The sequence below is a fragment of the Eurosta solidaginis genome, chromosome 3 (genome assembly GCF_040869045.1).
Source record: "Eurosta solidaginis isolate ZX-2024a chromosome 3, ASM4086904v1, whole genome shotgun sequence".
Lineage (NCBI taxonomy): Eukaryota > Metazoa > Arthropoda > Insecta > Diptera > Tephritidae > Eurosta > Eurosta solidaginis.
Window position 1 is genome coordinate 221,603,855 of NC_090321.1, and position 24,520 is coordinate 221,628,374.

The window sequence follows — 24,520 nt, forward strand, 5'->3', positions numbered from 1 at the left end:
CACCCTTGGTTTATTGAAAATTGATATTTCATCTTTTCATGCAAGTTTTGATTTTTTAAATGGGTTTGGTGATTATGCTGCGTATTTTCCTAAATAATTTCTTACATAACACACTTAAGGTGTTTGCACGCTTCTGATCAAATGGCGGAGCAAAGAGCAAATATCATGTGGTAGCTTAGTACCGTAGGTAATGCTGAAATCAATGGCAGTTGCAGTTGATATTATTAACATATGGGAGGTAAGATTTTATTTCGTATCTATACCTTCAAGAGAGTTGGTGTAAGGCAATGACACCTCCAACTAGTGAGTTTATTATGAAAAGTTTTAAATACTCCGCCAAGTATTCGAAGCATTTTCGAACGAGATGAAAAAAGCAATGTTGTTTGCAGGTAAACCTCCCGACTTTCATAATCCCGGCAATGTTGAGAAACTCCAACAAGAGGCCATTTCTTTTGAACGAAGTAAATTTTAATGTTTCATGCCGAGCTTCAAGGCATTATAAAGCTATAATTCTTAAACAATGCAGAAGCAATTTTCAACTAAATGAACCTTTTCTATGTTTGTGCGAAGATTATAACTCTCACTCGAGAATTATTGATGTTTCGGACTCGCTCTTTGCCATAAAAAAAAACGGTCCTATCTTCTCTTAATAACTAAAAAATTATATTTATACTTTTAATCTATTGTAACGAATTTATAGGAATTCCTCTTATTTGCAACCTTCTATTAACGTTCGTATCGCCAAACTGTTGAATAAATAATAATACGAAATGGTCTTTATTAGACTACTTTGAAAAAACTTCACAATAACACTTATACTTCGCAACTGATAGCTTGCTTAAATCATACTCTCTGATGTCTCGTTCGCATACTTTAAGGCGTTTCTTCTTCTAGAATTTACTATTTGTTTACCAGCTATAAACTCACCAGCTATAAACTACAGATGCACGTTTATAGCTTCTGTATGCGCGCGTATATGTGAGTGACACCTCCACCGATTATTGCATACTTTTCTGAGCATCTCAGATATATGCATGTGTATGTGTGAGAACTACTTTGCTGATGATTGCATACTTTTGTGAGTATATCCCCACTGCTGTATATACATATGTGTAGACATAATGATTGATTTGTTTCTGTAGATACAAATGACTGCTTAGTATCGGCTTAGAGATGATAGTATCCCTTAGTGTTGCTAATATTCGTCACACTATTGTATTTGTGAATCTATATTTCTCAGCTGATGAATTTCTCTGTAGCTAAGCGGTTTTAGATCTCGGAGCTTAAAAAGCCTCTGCCTCGCACAGATTCGGTAACAAAAAAAAAATTAATTATAAATAAAACATAAATACTAATTGGGCAACAAAAAAAAAAAAAAAAAAAAACAGGATTAGCCTGATTTCATCGGGCCACTTGAGGGCAGTGTGCTGTCGCAACGTCCGAGAAAAAAAGAGAGACAATACAGACATATCAAAATCTCTATATCACGAGATGCTCACAAGACAATACCCCGACTAGGCAAAGTTCCGACAACTCCAAATCCTGACAACACACAATCCATAAAAATTACGCCTACGCAGAAAGGAGTCCTTCACAGAAATTCTGTGTATCCCTAAGCCGGTGTTGGATTTTCTAAAGGCTATTTTTTAGAAGAGCGGCCGAAGCCCGCTTTCGTAGAAAGTTATTCTCTGTGGATATTGTGGATTGCCTAGTCGGTGTTGGATCGGTGTTGTTGTGCCGAGATGTATAGATATAGAGAATAGAACAATATTGAAGATGTGTATTTTTTATGACATCATATGTGGTTTCCCCTTTTATATACTGTCGGGACTTAATGCCGGGATTTGGTCGTATCGGGATTACGAACTGTCGGGATGTGGTCGTTTCGGGATTACGTGTTTCGGGATTTTGTATTCCGGGGTGTTGTAAGTCGTGATTAAGTATGCTATACTTCCGCTGTGTGCATATTGAAAACTTGGTTTTAGTAGAAACTCGAACTGAAACCCATCCAGAGTGGACTGGCGCATTGGCACATATGTATGACACTTACAACTGCGCTAGCAACATTGGAAGCGACTTAAACTTGTGTGGTTAAAATCATTCAAAATGACGACAACAATAAATAAACCACAAAACACCAACAGTCAAACAAATTAAATAATACTTCTGCTCGTAATAATAAAAATACAAAATATCCATATGTAAATAACAACAACAATAGGCAAATGACAAGAACATTGTTGTTAATAACAAAGCGTGTCGCAGCAACCGGAAATTAAACGCACTCAGCAAAAAATAAAATAAAAAAGCAAAAAACCGAACGCGAATGCTTCAACAAATGGCGCGCAAGTGTAACAGGTGGAAAGGTGAAGAAAGGACAGAGGGGAAAGAAGAAAGAACTTACATATTATAGAGGTACTCTTATACATAAATAACTGACTACAAATGTAAATAAGAATTATATGCAAAGAGCGTGACAATCGCGTCGACAGCCATCAGTCAATGGGTCGATGCGCCGTACCGGATGAACATTTACAGTGAATGGAAGTACCGTAGTTAGATGGTGCGGTGATGTGAGGAATTTCAATACAAAAATTGTAATTTTAATGTGTTGTAAAACACTAAAAATTTGAAACGTAGAGATTCACATTCATTCATACATACATACATACATATGTACATATGAACATAGCTACAGTTCATAAATACCAATAATAATTATGTATGCAAACAAAATTAACATGTGGCAAGCGTAATTAAATAAATCATATAAGTGGCAATAAAAATTTGAGGAAATGATAGCGCTAACCCTTACCCGCTACTCCGTCCGCACGAAGAAAATAAAAAATAAAAATTCGTTGAATTAAAAACCAACAGTGCATTACCTAGATGTTTATATTTCTTTGCTAGGTTGGAAAATAATTTTCCTGTTTCTGGTGTAGAGATTCTGAAAGCAATATAAAACAAGTAAAGGTGTTTAAGTTCGGGTGTAACGGTGTAACCGAACATTATATACTCAGCGTGAGCTTTAATTGTACATTTCATTTCAAATAAATTACTTTTCTAAATAACACGTGGCACCTCCCGTTTAAAAAAAAAAAACTGTGTCCCCATTTCTTCTTGCAATAAAACTTGATAAATGAAATATCATTGATTCAAAACTATTTTTTGCTAAGTTATAGCGTATTATTCTAGTCTACGACCCTTTTAAACTTGTTTTATATCTAAGTTGTCGTGGTCTTTAACCAATCCCGTCCATTTTATTAGAAATATTTTCTGCTATAGGGAAAATTTGTGTACCCAATTTTATTACGATCCGTTAATTTTTCTTCGGGTTATGGCTCCAGAAACATAGAAAATTGCTTAGTCATAAAAGGGCAGGTGCCCATTTTTTAAAATTTGAAGTTTTTCCTTTTTATTGTTATAAATCCACTAGGGGAATGAAATAACATTGATATAAAGCTCTTTTTACAAGATATAGCTTATTTTATTCGTCCGCGAACCTTTTAAAAATATTTTTATAAAAGTGGGCGTGGTCCTTAACCGAGTTCGTTAATTTTTCTTCGAAGCATTCCTTATAGTAAAGGCAACCTCTCTGCCGAATTTTGTTACGATAGGTTTAACGATTTTTGATTTATGATTAATAATATTTGTAAAATTGATTTTATCACAAGTGGGCGGTGCCACGCCCATTTAAAAATTATTTTTTTCAAATTTTTATCAAGAGTCTCGAAATCAGTGCACATGTCAAATTTCAACATTCTAGGTGTATTATTTACTAAATACTCAGGTTTTTTGTGTTTTCCAAAATGTTATATATATATAAAAAGTGGGCGTGGTTATCATCCGATTTCGCTCATTTTCAATACCAATCTATTCTGAGTCCAGATAAGCTCGTGTGCCAAATTTGGTGAAGATATCTCAATATTTACTCAAGTTATCGTGTTAACGGACAGACGGACGGACGGATGGACATGGCTCAATCAAAATTTTTTCGATATTGATGATTTTGATATATGGAATTCTATATCTATCTCGATTCCTTTATACCTGTACAGCCAACCGTTATCCAGTCAAAGTTAATATAATCTATGTGCAAAGCACGCTGAGTATAAAAAGTTCCAATATTATCCTTAAAATAAAAACAAAATAAAAAATTTTAAGAACTTCCTTTATATAAATGCACAAAAATCAGCGAATATGTGTCCTTCTACAAACGCATACTTTTGCTGAACTTTAATTTAAAAATTTTGACACAGAAATTGTAAAAATATATATAAGAGATAAAAATATAAAAGTAATTTTTCGCTGATTTTTGTCCGTTTATATAATGCAAGTGCTTAAAATTTAAAACATTCAACCGCCTTAATATAAAGGAAATAAGAATAATATAAATAATATAAATATAAAGTTCCACGTAATAATCAAATCACGAAATCATGCCGAAAGTAATACCCAAACCAAATTCGATATAATGCGGATATGGTCTCGAAATGATCCCTCAATAGTAACGGATTTATTTCAAAATAGTCCCATAACTATCTCAAATATCCCCTGAAATTATTCTGACACATTTGCAAAACTATCCTAAAATCGTCTCGAATTGATTCCGAAATAGTTCCAACATGGTTCCCAAAAGACCCCAAAGTGATCCCGAATACAATGCCGAATTTATTCAGCAATTGTCGCGTATCGATCCAGAGAGAAATGCCTAAATATCCGATGGTAGTCTCTTAATTGTCACAAAGTATTCCCATAACAATCGGGAAAATAATTGAAAATGTTTCTGAAATAATACTGAAATCACAAATTATTGTCCCGAACTGAATAGGAAGAGAACAATTTTTCTTGTTCCAGGTAAGGAAACTCCAAAAAAAATTGAGAAAAGGTCCCGATATGATCTTTAAAATAATCTCAAAATTACTTCGTAATAATCCCGACATTGTACCGAATAAATCGTGAAAGACTCCAGATAGGAATAAAAATGCAATTCCGAAATTATTCGAAAGCCATCTCAAATCGATCCCGAAAGTAATACTCAAGTTATACGGGTGTAGAGCCACAGTTATCCTAAAATAGTTCCAAAATAATCTGGAAATGGTTTGGAATTTAGCAGAATATTTTCCCGAAATGATATCTTAAACAATCCTAAAATTATTCCAACTCGAAAATACATGTGGGATTTTGAGCTTGGGATCGGTTTTATGGTTATATACCGTTGAACAACAGGCCTGGAACTTTGAACAGACACAGCTTAGAGAGGCAGTGAGAATATATATTTTCGGGTTTTTGAGATGAGCTTCGTCGGCTTCTTTTCGGTTACGGTGTGTCATGGTTTTTGTACTGAAGTTTTATCAGTGCATGTTTCATAAAAATGGGTGAGTCGTCGTTAACAAATCGATAGTACGCCGTTAAGAAATCGATAACTTTTTGATAAAAAAATGTATACCAAATCGATAAACTTTTTATAACAAAGCGATAACTTTTCAATGAAAAATCTATACTTTTTTGATAAGAAATCGATAGCTTTTCGGTAAAAAATCGATAACATTTCTATAAGAAGCGATACCTTTTCACTAAAAAATCGATAACTTTGTGATAGTAAATCGATAACCTTTCGATAGTGTTTTGGCACGAAATCGATATATTTTCTACAACAAGTTGGCTACAAATCTATGGCTTTTCAATAACATTTCGTTTATATATCGACAACTTTTGCGTAAGTGATGGATATTCTTTCGATAATAAATTGATATCTATTCGAAGTGGATTAAAAATCGATAACTCATCCTCTTTCTTTGTTAATGATAGAAAATAATAACACTTCGATAGCAAATTGATAACTCGTCTATAACTTTCCTTTTATTTCCTTTCCTTCACTTGACTTGGTTGAACATGATTTGACTTGTTTTGACTTGGCTTGACTTGATTCGACTTTCATTTCCTTTCCTTGCCTTGATCTGCTGTCTGACTTCGTTCATATCATTTCTACTATGTATGTTGTTCCCACATTATGTTACATAGTAGGAACTTCACTTACGCTTACATTCCGTATTCTCCCATATAGTATACCATTTCCAAAGACTACGCCTATGCTTACAATTACCTTATTTGACTTATTAGTAACTTTTGATTGAGCTACAACAATCTTCTTTTAACAGTAATGATCTAGCAGGGTTATTTTCGTAGCGAAATTTTAAAATCCTTGCGATGGAGTGCACTCCAAATATCATGCGTAATGAGTTCGCAAAAATTTGTCATGATATATATCATATTTGTTGAAATTCAATTAGTATGGTGAAATGCAGAATTTAGATCAGGTTGAACTGGTCGGTCAATAAGACCTCACATGGGGTCAATGTGTGCATAATGTTACCAGAATTTGTTTTATGAGGACACGAAAAGTTCCAATAAGTTACCAAGTCTTATGTTAGAGTTAAAGAGAGTAATTGTATTATATCCAAAACGTCATTTGTAATGCGTTCGGAAATATATCTCATGGTTTCTTGCATCTCAAATTGCTGAAATTCTTTTAATACACGGAAATGCGTGGAATTTGAAAATTTTTACTGCAATTACGCAGTGTGCAGTGTAAACCTGCCATTATTAGAATTTTCTAAATTGTATCGTATTAAAATAAGCACCTAAATAAGTGCATAAATAGTTATTTTGTGAACTAAACTGTACAAGGGGTGCATTCGGTTGGAACGGTTTAATGCCTTGTTAAGCAGTTACGCTCTGATTTATGCATAAACGTATGTGTTCTACTTTTTTACCATAAAGGTAACTATTACATTACAATACAGAATTACATTGGAAACGGAAATGTTCTCATCAAACGGAAGTTGTTATATGTACATATATTTCATATATAAATACGTATGTAAAATATATTTCGAATGCAGTGCGTGATGGCCATTGGTAAACCGTATCCAAAAAATAATTACATTCAGTTAAAACCTTAACAAAAAAATAATAATTTAGGGCCAGATTATGTATTACACCGGGACATTTCGCGCCGAAGACACTGACTTTCACGCTCGCCACAATGTAATAACAAAAATTTCAGAAAGGCAATCAGATTTACTGTCACCCACTGAAGTGCACAAATGCCTTTATATCATACGATTTTGGGTTCACGCGAGAAAAAAATTACTCGTTGGGCTGTACATAATTTGCGCCTAATTACTAAAACTATATTCTCAAAAAATTAGGGGCTGGTCTAATTTTGGAAAATTAGCAAGATGCACTGAACATTGTAACCGCCTTGGTGTGATGTAGTGTGCTCCTCCTACCTCATCGAAGATCCCGGGTTCACGCCTCGGGCAAAACAACATCAAAATTTTAGAAACAAGTTTTTTCAATAAGACAATTATTCTAAGCGGGGTCGCCCTTCTGCAGTATTTGGAAAGCACTCCGGGTGTATTTGTGCGATGAAAAGCTCTCAGCGAAAACTCATCTGCCTTGCAGATGCCGCTCGAGGTGGCATAAAACAAGTAGGTCCCTTCCCGCCAATTTGTAGGAAAAACTAAAAAAAGGCGCACGACGCGAATTGGAAAAGAAGCTCGGCGAAGGTTATCGCTCCTTACATTTATTTTATTTACTGAACAGACAAGAAAAGAAGTTCAAAAATAAGCGCACTGGTAGAAAATATATCCTTTAAAAAATGTGTACTTAAGTAATTACGTTGGTGGCAACTGCATAAAAATTGAGTATTTACTCAGACTCAAGTTTTTTTTAAGAAACAGATGATGTTTTTTTTTACAGCAATCCTCCTTTTACTTAAAAAATCGAGTCTGAGAAAATATTCGATTTTCATGCATGAGGCTCACTGTTGTTGTTGTTGCAGTGATAAGGACACTCCCCGAAGGCCTTGGAGAGTGTTGTCTATGTTGATGGTCCTTTGCCGGATGCAGATCCGGTAACAAGCACCATGAAGGTACTAGCCCGACCATCTCAGGAACGATTTGGTATGACCACATGAAACCTTCTAGGGCCTCCCTCCCTCTCCGTAGATTCATGAGCCTCGGTTGGTTTCCCCACGGGTAAGTGAGGTTGGAAATTGGGTTGGAGAGGCTGCATATTGCACTGGAAACCCCTTGAAAGGGTTGCGCTACACAATCTCTTCAATCAATTTGGTAACGAGTTTTAGGGTATTCCTGATAATTATACATCTTCTGCTAACATTCGAATCGCTGAACTATCGAATAAATATCTCCAACATTCAGTAATGCAAAATTGTCCTTATTAAAATATTTTGGAAGTAGAACTTCACAATTACAATGGTACTTCACTAATAGCGTCTTTAAATCAAACTGATTTCTGATTCCTCAGTTTGCGCTGCTTTTATACTCTCGGTTACCTCGTTCGCTCATTTATACTAAGGTTTAGACGTTTCACGAATATGCCTTCTAAAACAGTTGTATCTCATGCTTGGTTATTTAGCTATATGCATGTATATCTGTAGTTTATGTTTTTCTTCTAGCCATATGTGCCTGTATGTGTGAGTAGCCGCTGCTCTTAGCTGCCGGCTACATATATGTATGTGAAATAATGTCTCTGCTCCAGGCTGCTGGTTATGTGTATGGAATAATCTTCGTTGCCTTGTACATAAGTGTGGCTGCTTGCTTTAATGTGCACATGTACATAAGTGTGGCTGCTTGCTGTTTTTGTTGTTGTGATTATTAACAAACAGCAGAGTGATGCTAATATTTTAGTGGTCGCGGGTATATTCACATTGCATAGTACAATATAAAACTATGTGACACCAAATTGCCAGCGCACTTTAAACAATGATTTCGAAATTTTCCTTCTCAACTATGCCTTCAAGGCATGCACCAAAGCTAATATGACTTTAACTATAAAAAAAAAAATAGTAACTTACGTAAGTGACAACGTTTTATATGACAATTTGACAATTTTTATTGAAATGAATAAGTCATTTTAAAGCAACAAAATGACAAACTAAAATCATCGCAAGAAACCAGTTTACTTTAGTTAGCTATCAGCATTGCCACCATTGCGCTTTTATTGCTGTCGCTTTTGGTGTTCTTGTTGTATAGCAAAACCGCGCAAATTAAGGTTTCGAGCATGTGCCATTGCGACGACGGTCGTTGGCGGCATCATTATCATATCGCAATGATGCCATCTGTTAGTTTTTTTTCGCGTTACTTTGGCGCATTTTATTGTTGCGCTTTGTAGTTTTCGGTGTTTTTTTTTTTTTTTTTGTGATTGGCATGCAGTGCCATGAAATGACTGAAACTGTTTGGGAACTATTCGGCCGCAATTAAAGTCATTCACTCGAGTGACGCCTTCATTGCAATCACATACGTTACAAAAAATAAGGCTAAGTAGACAAAGCGTGCAAAGGGGGGTAGTCAGCGTTAAAGAATGAATGCATAAACTAACGTACTGTTGTTTGCTCAGTAGATGCAGCTTAATTTTTGGCTGGTTTAAAGATGTTGTCTTTACTTTTTTTCTACAATTTTTGTGATGCTCATGTTGGTGTAGAAATATTTATTTCAGTTTGCTTCTCCATTTATTCTTCTTTAAACTTGCGCTTATTTGGCGTTGGCTATAATTTGTGATTTGCGCAAAGGCGTCGTAACACCCACATGCTCTCAAGAAAGAATAATGAAAAATAAAGAAACTTGATTTGTTGGATGCTTACAACAAATGTGTTGCTAGTGTGTGTATACCGGCGTTTGTATCAAAATTAATACATATGCAGGTAATACTTGTATATAATTTAAATATACATACATACATTGTTGATGGATCCAAAGTCAACTAGCTGTAATACAAAATTAGGGTTTTGGTGATTTGTAAAATTAGCAAATTTTTGCGTAAATAAACATTGGCTAAAATACGGCGATTTTAAAAGCTGAGAGAGATTCCTTCTTAAGTTTTTTGTTTCATAGCGTACCAAGTTCCTCTCTCTAGTCTTTTGTTTCGTAGCGAATCGAGTTCCCTTCTTAAGTCTTTCGTTGGCTCATTCTTTGTTTACCTTCTTACCTTTCAACGATGAATAAGAAGAGCTGAGCCACTTAAGCTGTGTCCCGCTGCCCATGACGACTTTTTCGCTGAACATATAACTCTAACTAGTTTCTAAGCTTTTAAGATATTTAACTGTTATTCATTGTTTTGGGTGCTCTTATTCTGGAACTGGATTGGAGATGTGAAGAAAGGGAGTGAGGAAGGAAAATACAGAGGCCAAGAAGAAGTTTTTTCTCTTCGGCGATGCTACTGAAAGCAAGGCAAGGAATAGTAGTAGGAGGGGAGGAAGGTAAGTTAAAGGAGGAAAACGGGGAATGATTGGAAGAAAACGAAAAGGTAAAGACGGAAGGGATTAGCATGGCGAAAAAGTAACTGAGTTTTATGTCAAGGGAGATAGAGAATAAGAAAGTGAGGGAGAAGAAGCAAAAGAATAGAAAAAAGGGAAGGGAAAGTGGAAAACTGAAGACAAAGAGAAAAATCGAAAGAATATGAAAGGGTTAAGAAACGACAGAACGAATGGAAAAAAAAGAAAGGCAGAGGTGAAAGATAGAAAAACGAAAAGAGAGCTGAAGAGAGTGAGTGTGATATCGAAGGAGATAGAGAATAAGAGTATGAGGGAGAAGAAGCATGGGAAAAGGAAGAGTAACTGTAAGGGTGTGAGAAGAGCTATAGGAGAAAGATAACAACACTGCCTCATTTAGATTAATTAATTCTGATTAGCATGTTTTGGTATAAAAACATCCAGTTTTCATGTCAGATTTTAGCAAAATCGGCGCGTAGCAGAGATATAAAAAAAATAGTTGGCCCGATTGACCTCAGAGGAGATCTAGGCTGAGCCCCTCTCCCCATTTGCGTCGTGCTCCTTTTATTTACTTACAAATTGGCGAGACGCGACTAACATTTTTATAACGTATCCGAACAGCAGCTGCAAGGTAGATGCATTTTTACTGAGAAGCTTTTCATGGCAGAAATACACTCGCAGTGTTTTCCAATCCACTGTCGATGAGCTTGGAAAAACTTTTTCCTGATTGGCCGAAGTTTTCTTAAAAAGTAAAAGTAAAAAAAAGTAAAAGTTTAATCTGTTACCAGATCGAAGTTGAGCTAAAACAGTTGCGTGCGTCTCCCTAGGGATATTGCTTTTCCCTTCTGCGTGCATATCTTGCCATAGGGTTCCGACGTCTTTTTTGTGGATATCACTGAGGAACTTTTTGTATTTTTCTTCTATAATTTCTCTCCGTAAAGGGGAGTACTCACGCTTGGAATTTGGGTATAATTGCTGATGCATGCTCGTCAAAATTCAGATCCTGATCGAACGTCACACCCAGTATTTTTGGGTGTCAGACAGTCGATACCGTAAACGCCATCAACGCGGATGCCCAGGGATTCAAGGGGTTGATAAGCGCAATACAAAGCCTTATAGCCTCAAATCTTCCGCAACCCAATTGTCAACCTCACTTACGCGAGGAAAATCTTGTTACAAATATGAATGTATCATACACATATTTAGCAGGCGAGGAATGGCCTAGACGGTTTAATGCGGTCATATAAATCGTTCCCGAAATGGTCGGACTAGTACCTTAATGGTGCTTTGTTACCGGAACGTACCGGATCTATATTAAAGGAGCATCAACAGCGATAACACTCCGCAAAACCTTCGGGGAGTGTCTTTGTCGTTAATACAATAACAACAACAACAACGCAGATGCCCAATATGGTCGACATTTGTTTTATGTATATTGTAAATAAAGTCGCTAATGATCCATGAGAATGTCAGGTTTTGCGAAAAAACTGGAAGGATCAGGAAGATAGTTGTTTATTTTATTACATAGCTCATTAATGGGTTAGCCGAGACCTGTAGCCATTACCGTGCATTCATTGGCGAATGATACAATGGTAACTGTTTCTGGTGCACTGGTAACTGCTTCTGAAGCATTGACATGCAAAATTTAAACAAAAGCGGGAATAGGACACCACGCTGTCGCACCACTTGTTTATTTCTTTTGAGTATATATGTTTCACTCTTGAATTGTACCGATGCCTACTATGATGACAGATAAAGAGGTGAAGGCGTATGACCCGTTTGGTCTTTTCCTCCTTTTAATGAGCACAGATCCAACTCCGCTGGGACAGTTTTTCCATAAACGATCTATTTATAAATACAAAGCGAGTCATAGTGGGATCATAATAAAAAGTACATAGTACAATCTAATGCTTTTGTCGAATTTTTGTTAGTACCAAGATACCATTTCCTCCATATTCTATAAAAACTATATTAAGAGTGCTCTTAACCAAAGACCCCCACACACATATATATAATCAAAAAACATCAGCAAATAACTTATAATTGTCATAGCGATTCAAACGCCTTCGAAGTTTCTGTGACAATTTCACAATAAAAAAATTCGCATTTGCTGCGCCATTGCTGATTTATTGAAAACCACTAAGTCAACGAAATCATAACTACAACAATGTGCATATATAACCATTTAGACAATTTGAAATTTAAAATTGCATCTCTGATTGTATACAGGAAATATCTTCATACTTACATTCAGATCACTTAAACACAATAAAAGTACAGAAGAGTGAACAAATGCAGTCCTAAGTGGAGCAAACGAGCCCATGATGGGCTTTATTTGGAGGAACATGGCATATCAAAAAAAAAAAAAGTTAATATATATGGGTATAAGTATGTACATATAGTGGCGGAGCTCAGCATGAGAGATATAGTCTTGTCGACTCAACTAAAGTAAAACTTTTTCTCTTCCACCGAATTGGCGAGATAATGAAATGGTAGGCAGAATCCAAAGCACAGTTCCAATTATGTAGGAGATAGATCACACAATATTTTAAGTTGCAATATTACCTCTTTCCTATTAAACCTCTCAATATAGATTTGTCTGGTTGTAAATACGGTCAAAACATAAGTTTGGTGTATTCAGAAGCTTGGAGAGAGAGTCGCAGCTATCCTCGTATGCAAGGCACATAGCTAACCTACGGTCTAAATTTATGTTGCTTGTGATTTCCGTTTGGCTCGAGTTCTTGCTCGGGCGCCATTTTTTGAAGTGGTACTATTTGCGATGCTACTAAAAGCAGCACTACAAATTTCCTGCTTCGTCTCCTAGGCACATAGTTAATCCAGTGTCTACATTGTTGTTGCTTGTAGTTGATGTTGAATTTGAGTCCCTGCTTGCGTGCCATCTGTTAAGTGAGCATACTTGCAATGCTACCGGAAGCAGCATTAAAAAGGTATATTAAAAGTTCAGTGCGAATGACTGTGGCTTTTTGAGCAAATTTCGAGAAGCTTATCAGGGTAGTTTGAGTTCTGATTTATCTGATATTGCCCAAATCTTCAAGACAGCCGTATCTGTGTTGTCTTCTATTGGATAGTCAACCGATCGAAATTTTGAAAAAGTGGGCGGTGCCTCGCCCCTATGAGGGAATATTTAAATTCGCTTTATTTCCATATTAATTGAAGCAAAATCCAATATTTTGTGTGGATATTTCATATATCAAAAAATTTAGTTGGTAGAGGTAGAGGGAGGAGTAGTAAAAGTGTGAGTAAGAGTGAGCGTGAGAGTGGAAGTGGAGGTGGGAATGATTTGGAGTAAAACAAAAAAATTAAATTAGCTATATATCCGTAATAATTTGAAGGGTGCACCAAATATTTGGTATATACATTCCTTATATGAAGTCGTTAAGGTGAGAGAGGAAGAGGAAATTGGAGTGAAATAAACATTTAAACTCGTTATATATCCAATATTTTGTATTTAGCCTCCAAATATGAAAACATTTTGATGGGAGAGCTAGAGAAAATGAGAATGAGAGTCTGAAAGGGAGAAGGAGGGAGAAATAGAATCAGAGGGGAAAGGAGATAAGGGGAATAGTGAAAAGACAGTAATAGGAAATAAAAATGGAGGGTAAAGTAGTAAAGAAGTAGTCTAAGAGATGATATATAAAAAGTGTTAGAGGCAAGGAAGGATCACTTTTCAAATGTGGGTAAACCAACTTTAGGCCAAGCCAACGTCTGCCGAATACGCTGATTTTGAATAAAACTTGAAATCTCTGATTAAATGATGTAAAACCTAGAAATGATAAGTAAAAATAAAAAAAAAGTTTTTTTTTGTTTTTCAAACAACTTACCGAACTTTTGTTAGTCTCTCCTCTTATAAACACAATCAATTTTTCTAATTTGAGCGCTACACACAATTCACTTCCCTGCACAATTGACGATTGAGTGCTGACGTGGTTTTCTTATCTCATTTTTTGCTACTTGCCGCATTCGCGAGGACGTTTGACGGTCGTTTTCTTTGTCATATTGGCCTGCGTGGCAGCGCGAAAAGTACGCCCATGCAGAGCGCAGATGTACAAAAATATCTACTTCCATTCTTTTATTCACTAATGTTGTGGCTTTATTTTGGATGATTTTACCATTGAAAAGAAAAAAATTTTAATTGGCTATAGGTTGCAGACACCAGCCGTAGGCTGTCAAGTGTCCGAATGCTGGCAGGAAAGTACGGAGACAGACAGTTAAGTTAACTTGCGACCATTCGCAAATAAAAACACAGATTTTGTTGTATATTGCTGCATATGTACGTGTATTCGAATGAACATACACTAAATGTGCTAAGTTGCTACATCATATATTGCTCTTCAGTCACATCAATCTATCTCACAAGTGGTATTAGTAAGAAGCTGAACTAGTAACATTTATTCATATCACTCAATTGCTTTTATTTTAGTAATACAAGCAATGAGGTTGCAACCCTACTAAAAAAATATTTATATTAAAAAATTATGTGAACAAGTTTTCTCTTTATACCCATATTCGATCATTATAAATTAAATTACAAACAGATGGCAACGCTGTAAACATAAACTCAGTGGTAGCACCTAAGCTAAAGAGCTGAGAATATAGCGTGTTCCTTCTTTATAGATTTATAATGAGACAAATAAGGCGGTAACGTTAAGTGACAACCCTGCTCATAAACTCCATTTTTAAACGGTTTTATTTAGGTTGAATTGACAGGCTACACGGCTGCACGGCCGTTGTGAACGAATTTTGTAATTAAAATTTAAGTAGCTTCCCGATAAGCTACAAGCTTTAAACTTGGAATATAGTTCAGAAACCGATTACAATGCAATAATATAAAAAAAATCTCCGATAGGTGGGGCATGGATCGAAATATTTAAAAAATCGTATTTGTGGTCCGATTTAGTTCATATTTGGAACACATATTGAATACATGAATAGAAAGCGACCTATGAAAAAAAATCGCCACTAGGTGGCGCAAGGATCGAGATATTAAAAAAAAATCGTATTTGTGGTCCGATTAGGCTCATATTTGGAACACATATTGAATACATGAATAGAAACCGACAAATGAAAAAAAACGCAACCAGGTGCACGGATCGAGATATTAAAAAAAATCGTGGTTGTGGTTCGATTTGGCTCATATTTGGAACAAATATTCCATACAGTCCAGTAGAAGTGACATCAAGATATTTTGGAGTTCGAGGAGGGACAAGCATACGTGGCGAGTAAAGTATTTGGAAGGATTATGTGACCTAAATTGTAACAAATTGTCAGGAAAGAGTCCTTGTAACAATGAGTCACTAAATGAACTAAATAGAATGAGAAATAATAGGCAATTAAATGAAGACTAAAAACTTGAAAATAAAATAAAAATAAAAAAAAATCGCGGGTTCGAATCGAGCTCAAGGCCTAACAATAATTTTTTATCATTATTATTGTTATGATAAATTTTTTCTTAATTGAAAAAATTTTTAAATTAGAATAGAAGAAAGAAAAAATTTAGACAACTGCCAAAGCTCGTTGTATAGATCCATTTCGGGAACTGCTAAATTCCTTCATCGGCAACGTTTAGGTGCCGCTGCTATAACCATTGAGCCATCACAGCGGTTTTTTGTTTGTCTTCATTAATCCTACTTCTATTCTGGTTCGTGCCAATTGATATTCACAACACTGCGACATCTGTTGCAGAATGGCTGTGAAAATTGGACTTGTTTGTTGGCAATGCTGCCATAGTGTCATATTTTATTGACACTTTTTTCCCCGTGCTCTGGGCTGTATTAACAATTTTTTTTGTTGTTATATCGGCCTACTGATTCTAAGATCGCGGGTTCGAATTTGTCAATAAAATATGACACTATGGCAGCATTGCCAACAAACAAGTCCAATTTTCACAGCCATTCTGCAACAGATGGCGCAGTGTTGTGAATATCAATTGGCACGAACCAGAATAGAAGTAGGATTAATGAAGACAAACAAAAAACCGCTGTGATGGCTCAATGGTTATAGCAGCGGCGCCTAAACGTTGCCGATGAAGGAATTTAGCAATTCCCGAAATGGATCTATACAACGAGCTTTGGCAGTTGTCTAAATTTTTTCTTTCTTCTATTCTAATTTAAAAATTTTTTCAATTAAGAAAAAATTTATCATAACAATAATAATGATAAAAAATTATTGTTAGGCCTTGAGCTCGATTCGAACCCGCGATCTTAAAATCAGTAGGCCGATATAACAACAAAAAAAAGTGTTAATAAAAAAAATGTTTAAGCTAAACGGTTTTATTGAAAACAATACTTACATGAAGTAATAATAATACTTAAAGCTAGAAAATAATTAGGTAGGTCCTAGGTACTAGTCATCACACTCCTCACCAATCTAGGGCATTGATAAGACAATTACATAAATCTTATGAAGCAGTGTTAGGCACTTTAATTGCAGCAGGTTATCGAATTGAATAGAAAAAATCCGCTTGACGAAAATGGAGATGTGCTCTATTTTATTTTGTTTTCTTTACTTGGCGTTCTCAGCTTAATCAAATTTAGCAAAATAACATCAGTAATTTTGAAATACTGAACTATTGCTTAAAATTTTTTAAATAAATTAGATATGGTAACAAATGGTTTGACAACTGTTTGAGCTTTCTCTTTGACATAACGTAAAAAACGTAAAGGCGAAAATGATAGAGAATACCTTTGCTAGACGAAATCGTTAAGAGGCGAATCGTTCGACTGAGCTTTCGTTCGAAATACAGAAGATGCTCTCAATTTGTTTTCTTTGGATAGTAAATAATTTTTTTAAAAATGGAAAACATTTTATTAAAAAATGTTACTTAAGATTTTTAAAAATTAATGAGCTTAACACTGGTAAATAATAATTGTTATTCCTTTATTATTTTTATAAAAATAAAAAAATAAAAAATTTTTATTATTTTTAATTGTTGGAAAAAACTGAAAAGAAGGAAACATTTACTGGCACAGTGATACACACCATTAAACCTACAAACCAAAAAAAAAAAAAAAACCGGAAAATTTAATTGCTAAATATCACAGCCGTGGATTTCTAGTCGAGGTGTTCAACTAGACAGTCGAGAACTTTTATTCACTGAGCTAGTTCGTACATGTAAATATTGTGAGAAATATTCGATCAAGAATTATTTTTGAAAAAACTAATGAAAAGTTGTACCCAAAAATAAGAAATTCTTACTCTGTACATTAAAATTTTCCTCAATTTAAAGAAAATTTGTTTAGGATATGTTTTCCTTATTTTAAGTGTCTTTTTCTGAGTGTATTAATTTGTTTGAACTAGAATTTTCCAAAAGCAATTTAATAAATAACAAGTAAGGAACGTTAAGTTAGGGCTTAACCGAACATTACATAGTCAGCTTGCAAAACTTTTAAATTACCTTCTTTTAAAAGAGGGCGGTGTCACGCCTCTTGTCCAAAATTTTACTAAGTTTCTATTCTGCTGCATAAGGTCAACCCACCTACCATGTTTCATCGCTTTATACGTCTTTGGTAATGAATTATCGCACTTTTTCGGTTTTTCGAAATTTTCGATATCGAAAAAGTGGGCGTTGTTATAGTCCGATTTCGTTCATTTTAAATGATGACTTCAGATGAGTGGCCAGAAACTTGCACGCCAAATTTCATTAAGATACCCCAAAATTTACTCAAGTTATCGTGTTTACGAACAGACCGGCGGAGGGACATGGCTAAATGAATTTCTTTTTTCGTCCAGATAATTTTGATATATAGGAGTCTATATCTATATCGACTAGTTTATGCCGTTACGGGGTACCGTTATGCGAACAAAATTAATATACTCTATGAGCTCTGCTCTGCTAAGTATACAAAATTCGAAGTGGTTTAAAGAATTATTTCTTACATTAAGCAAAAGGGTACTCCCCGCTTAGCAATAAAAAATAACATTCGTGGTTAGTTATTGTGCTTTAAAAATAGCATAATGCAAATTTCCGTTCATAAAGAAAAGTTCAACAACAAATTCATTGCTTTCGTAACTCGAAAACCACTTATGCATGATGGTACGAAGGTATAAATTTATTCAGCAGTAGGCGAGTGGAACAAATTTGTAGAACAACAAGACTTTTTTTTTAATAATTTGGGAAAAATTTAAATAATGTGGATCAGGACGACAGCTGTTTCGATTTTATCTTGTAAATCTTTTCAAAGCCTTTTTTACCGGGAGTGGGATTTGAACCCGCACTACTTGCCTTTGGCAAGTTTGTTTGTAAACAGATAAATCATCGTAGAAGTGCGGGTTCGAATGCCACTCTCTGGAGAAAAGGTATAATCGAAACAGCTGTCGCCTTGTCCATCCTGGGGCCAGTTTCATAGAAATGAAAATTGCGGCAATTGTCGCTTTTTCCTAAAAATTGCACTATGTAGAGGAATTTATCGTCGAAAATATTTTTGTTTCATAGATACTTGTAGAGGACTACGAAAAAACTTGAAAATCGGCAGCGTCAAAATCGACAATTATCAGACAATGGTGATGACAACTTTCAGCCTGACAACATTGTCGTAACAATAATGACAAAACTATATAAATAGTTCTGTCGGAAGCAATAGGAGGGCAAATATTGCAAGTTTATTTGCACTAGGGTTCGCCCAATTGTTGAAATTCACTAAGTATACCACATACAACAATAATACTCCAATACGTAAGGGTTATTATTCTTTTTCATTATTATACTCAGTTGAGCAGAGCTCACAGAGTATATTAACTTTGATTGGGTAACGGTTGGTTGTACAGGTATAAAGGAATCGAGATAGATATAGACTTCTATATATCAAAATCGTCAGTATCGAGAAAAAATTTGATTGAGCCATGTCCGTCCGTCCGTCCGTCCGTCTGTCCGTTAACACGATAACTTGAGTAAATTTTGAGATATCTTGATGAAATTTGGTATGTAGGTTCCTGGGTACTCATCTCAGATCGCAATTTAAAATGAACGATATCGGACTATAACCACGCCCACTTTTTCGATGTCGAAAATTTCGAAAATCGAAAAAGCGCGATAATTCATTACCAAAGTCGGATAAAGCGATGAAACTTGGTAGGTGGGTTGAACTTATGACGCAGAATCGAAAATTAGTAAAATTTTTGACAACGGGCGTGGGACCGCCCACTTTTAAAAGAAGGTAATTTCAAAGTTTTGCAAGCTGTAATTTGGCAGTCGTTGAAGATATCATGATGAAATTTGGCAGGGACATTACTCCTATTACTATATATACGCTTAATTAAAATTATATAAATCGGATGAAAAACACGCCCACTTTTTAAAAAAAATATTTTTAAAGCAAATTTTAAGAAACAATTCAATATCTTTATAGTATATACGTAAATTAGGTCGATATTCAACTCAAGTAATGATATGGTGCAACAAAATACAAAAATAAAAGAAAATTTCAAAATGGGCGTGGCTCCGCCCTTTTTCATTTAATTTTACTAGAATACTTTTAATGCCATAAGTCGAACAAAAATTTACCAATCCTTATGAAATTTGGTAATTGCAAAGCTTCTATGACGGTAACAGTTTTCTGTTAAAATGGGCGAAATCGGTTGAAACCACGCCCAGTTTTTATATACAGTCGACCGTCTGTCCTTCCGCTCGGCCGTTAACACGATAACTTGAGCAAAAATCGATATATCTTTACTAAACTTAGTTCACGAATTTATCTGAATTAACCTTATTTTGGTGTTAAAAATGGGCGAAATCCGACTATGACCACGCCCACTTTTTCGATATCGAAAATTTCGAAAAATGAAAAAAATTTCATAATTCTATACCAAATACGAAAAAGGGATGCAACATGTTGATTGGATTGGTTTATTGACGCCTTCACATATACAACTAAGGGCCAATCCCTTTCAAAACCTTCATTTATACCTTTAGTTTCATACCCATATCGTACAAACACATTATAGAGTTACCCCTGGTCCACCTTTATGGCGATATCTCGAAAAGGCGTCCACCTATAGAACTAAGGCCCACTCCCTTTTAAATAATCATTAACACCTTTTATTTGATACCCATATCTTACAAACGCATTCTAGAGTTACCCCTGGTCCACCTTTATGGCGATATCTCGAAAAGGTTTTCACCTATGTATAGAACTGAGGGCCACTCCCATTTAAATAATCACTAACACCTTTCATTTGATACCCATATCGTACAAACGCATTCTAGAGTCACCCCTGGTCCACCTTTATAGCGATATCCCGACAAGGCGTCCACCTATAGAACTAAGGCCCACCGCCTTTTAAAATACTTATTAACACCTTTCATTTGATACCCATATCGTAAAAACACATTATAGAGTCACCCCTGGTCCACCTTTATGGCGATATCCCGAAATGCCGTCCACCTATAGATAGATCTATGGCCCAATCCCTTTTAAAATACTCTTTAATACCTTCCATTTATACCTGTGTCATACAAACACATTCCAGGGTTACCCTAGGTTCACTTTCCTATATGGTGATTTTCCCTTATTTTGTCTCCAAAGCTCTCAGCTGAGTATGTAATGTTCGGTTACACCCGAACTTAACTTTCCTTACTTGTTTTATTTTATTTATTATTTATCTTTTTTTCCTTTTTCCTTCATTTTCTTTCTTCCCTTTTCTTTTCTTTCTTTTCCTTTTATTTCCTTTCTCTTTGTTTCCTTTCATTTTTTCCCCTTCCTTCCTTTCCTTTCTTTTTCCTTCCTTCATTTTCCTTTTCTCTTCTTTCCTTTCATTTCTTTTCTATTCCATTCTTTTCTTTCTTTGAATTTTTTTTCCTTACATCTCATGTCCTTTCCTTTTCTTTCCTCTCTTTTCTTTTCCTTTCCTTTTCTTTCTATCTCTTTAACAAAACATTCCCCTTTTGCTGATAAAATACTCTCTTTCTATACATACAACAAAGGACACAGCGCCATATTTTCACACTTGCAGCGTATGTTTTGGCGTCTGTATTAGTGTGATCTTTAAATTGATATTTAAGCTCTATATCTTTAAATGTTTTTATTGATGTGCCCTGCTACTTGAGAAGACCTATCGATACATATATGATTCCTTATACTTTAGAATTATAGTTTGGCCGTAAAAGGGCCCCAAACTTGCCGATTATATAATAATAGATGATATTGAATATACATATATTTAGTTTTTCATTAATTCTATTGTTTTTAGCTTAACAAAAGTAATTGTTATTATCTTAGCGAATATAAAGAAAAAAATGGTATTTGAGAATACGACAGTTTTGAGACCCGTAGGGATGATTTTGTCACTTCTACAATGAAATTTGGCATACGAAAAAATTAACCTTGACAAGCTTTTCGAAAAGCTTTTGAATTTTCTCTGTAGTGACGAAATTGCCCAGTAAATTCATTGAAACAAGCCCCAAATGTCGCGTTGTTTTAATTTTTCCCAAAAATATTTAATATATAATTAAAAATTTACAAAAATTTTAAATTCTTTTAAAAATGGTTAGTACTTTCTGGACTAGAGCATGTTAGTTAGATAATTTTAGTTGTAAACTAGTACTTTTCTGGATTAGTTTGGTGCTTCACTGCCTAGTTTTTTATTTGTGTTTTACATTTCATTTTGCATTTAAATGAGATGTGTTTCTTTTTTTTTACCTCAATGCATTTGTGTTCTTCGTGCTTATTTCGTTGTTGTATACACCCACAGGTGACATTTGTGTTTTGCGAATATTCGTTATATAGTTTATGGGTTTCTTTGCTTTATTTAGTGCAAACAGACTGAAAGATAAAAGTATGGGAGTTTGCGGATCATAAAACATTGCAATGCTAGTGAGAATTGGCACTAAGCGATTTATTGTTGAGTTTTGAAAAAATGTTTGAGAGAGGGGTTTTTCAATTTGGTCATTGAACAAACTTCTGGTAACACTTTGCGCTCATGACTGCAGTTAACCGTTTAATGTATTTAAAGAATTTACATTATTAACATTAAGCTTACAAATTTAGCGTTTAACTTACAAATCAATACACACATACGTATATACATGTACCCTTAATTAACATCTCTTTGACGTAAATAGATCCTAAAACGGCACCATTAACACTTTCAGTTTTTTCTCACAGCTAACTTTGGTAATATCTACTCTTATGTACCTACATTACAAATTTAAATAGCTCCGCCATAGGGCGCTTTGGTTTCATTATAACCAATTATCACCAATATGCGCTCCCCGCCTCAGGAGCCAAACCATAGCCGCCATGAGCCAACCGACAATCAGTGAATTTAAATAACAGATCACTAAAATCATTCAAGCAATCATTTGTTGTCTTTCATGCACGTCTGCTTTAGCCCCCATACTTGAAGACACAATGTATTGAAAACAATAAAAACAAAAACGCAACAAAAAATTATTTTTGAAGAATCCATTCATGAAATAAAAATATTTTATGTTTCCGATTTGTTTTGAGGCGTTTAGTAGCGGCAGAAATTCAAACACACCTGAAATATGTACGTGTTTGCGCTTTCATGTATTTATATTAGAGTGTCCCTTAAGTTGTCTTAGCATAAAAATAAAATATATTCTGTGGAGTAGACTCGACGTTTTGAGGCGCTTTAGCATCTCCAAAATTCACAAAGTACAATTTGGAAAATTACCCTGCTGCAGTCGACAGTAGGTTGGGTAACAATTGCCAAAAAAATACTAAACTTAGCTGGAGTTTTCTTCAATTCATTTCCACACTTGTAGGAGTACTAAGTAGGTACTGCCTTATATGTAAGCATGCAAAAAGATTAGGATCGTCATTGCTTGGGGAGTGGTAAAGAGGATGAAGAGGTCGAAACGGTGGCTCACCTCATCTGCAACTGTCCAGCGCTAAGTGGTGCAAGGTAGCGCTTTCTGGGAGCAGAGCATCCTTTCTGGATAATCTGCACTGGATCGTGGAAAATGACATAAAGGATTTGGTAAGCTTTATCAGGTCCTCAAAATGGTTCGAAGAGGAAACGTAAGTGTCTTTTCGTGGTATCACAACGGGCCTAATGTCACTGACCTAGATGTGTCCTGGGCAGCCACTTCAACCAAACCAAATCTATCCTAAAATTTTATCATGGAACGTACTTTATAAAATATTTTGCTCAAATTTGAAACAACGCAACATCAGGACGGAAGAAATTTGTTTTGTTAAAAATGTTTTGAAGTTTTTTTTTAAATTCTTTTGTATTAAACAAGTTTTAAGCTTATTTTATTCTCATATTTTTTTTAAATTTTATGTCAAAAAATTTTAAAATTTGTTTCGTAAAAAATGTTTTGAAAAAGTTCTAAATTGTTTTTTTAACTAAAAAGATTTATAAATTTTTTAGCAAATTAAATTTGTTTAAAAAATGTTTTAATTTTTATTATTTTAATTTGGTTGATACAAAGCAAAGTTATTATTTTTTTTGCTTGTGTCAAAAAGTTTTTAACTGTTTCTTTTTTGTTTTTTTTTGTTTTTTGGAGAAAATGTTTTTAATTATTTAAATTTTTGCTTTTATATAGAAAAATTTGCATTTCTTGTTTTTAATTTATTTTATTCTTTGAATTTTTTTACCTTCATATCTAAAAGTTATGAAATTTGTTTTGAAGTTGCTGTAATTTTTTTTATGAATTAAAAATGTTTTGAAAATCTTTTTTAAATCTGGTTTGTATCTTCGAAGTTTTGAAAATATTTTTTAAATCTTTTTCCTTTTTAATCAAAAAAGTTTTGAAATTTTGTATCAAATTAATGAAATTGTTCCTTTCTTTTAATTTTTCTTTAATACAAAAGTTTTGTAAATATTGTTTGTTTATGTCAAAAAGTCTTGAAGTTTTTTTTTATAATTTTAGTGCAAAAAAGTTTGAAAACCTTTTTTATATTTATTTTGTTCTCTGATTTTTTTAATTCAATATCAATAAAGTTTTGAAATTTGTTTTGTAAAAAATGTTTTAAGGTTTTTTATAATTTTTTTATTATATTTTTTGTTAATTTTTATTTAAATTTATTTTGTATCTAAAATTGAAATTTAATTGAAAATAGTAAACTTTTTTTTTAATAAAAAAAGTTTTGAAATTTTTTATCAAATTTATTTGGTTTAAAAATGTTTTGGTCTTCATTTTTTTAATTTGAGTCAAAAAAGTACTTTTTTGTAGTACCTTGTTTTTCATGTCATATTGTAAAAACACGTTTTGTAGTTTTTTTTAATTGGTTTCGTATC

The 24,520-nt window shown here is 34.4% G+C and overlaps 1 protein-coding gene across 3 annotated transcripts in view; it reads left to right on the forward strand.

The window, feature by feature from the left end:
* The window catches only part of Lrt (Leucine-rich tendon-specific protein), a 101,084-nt gene that overhangs the window by 28,924 nt on the left and 47,640 nt on the right, over window positions 1–24,520 (forward strand). The gene's annotated exons all lie outside the window — the stretch shown is intronic.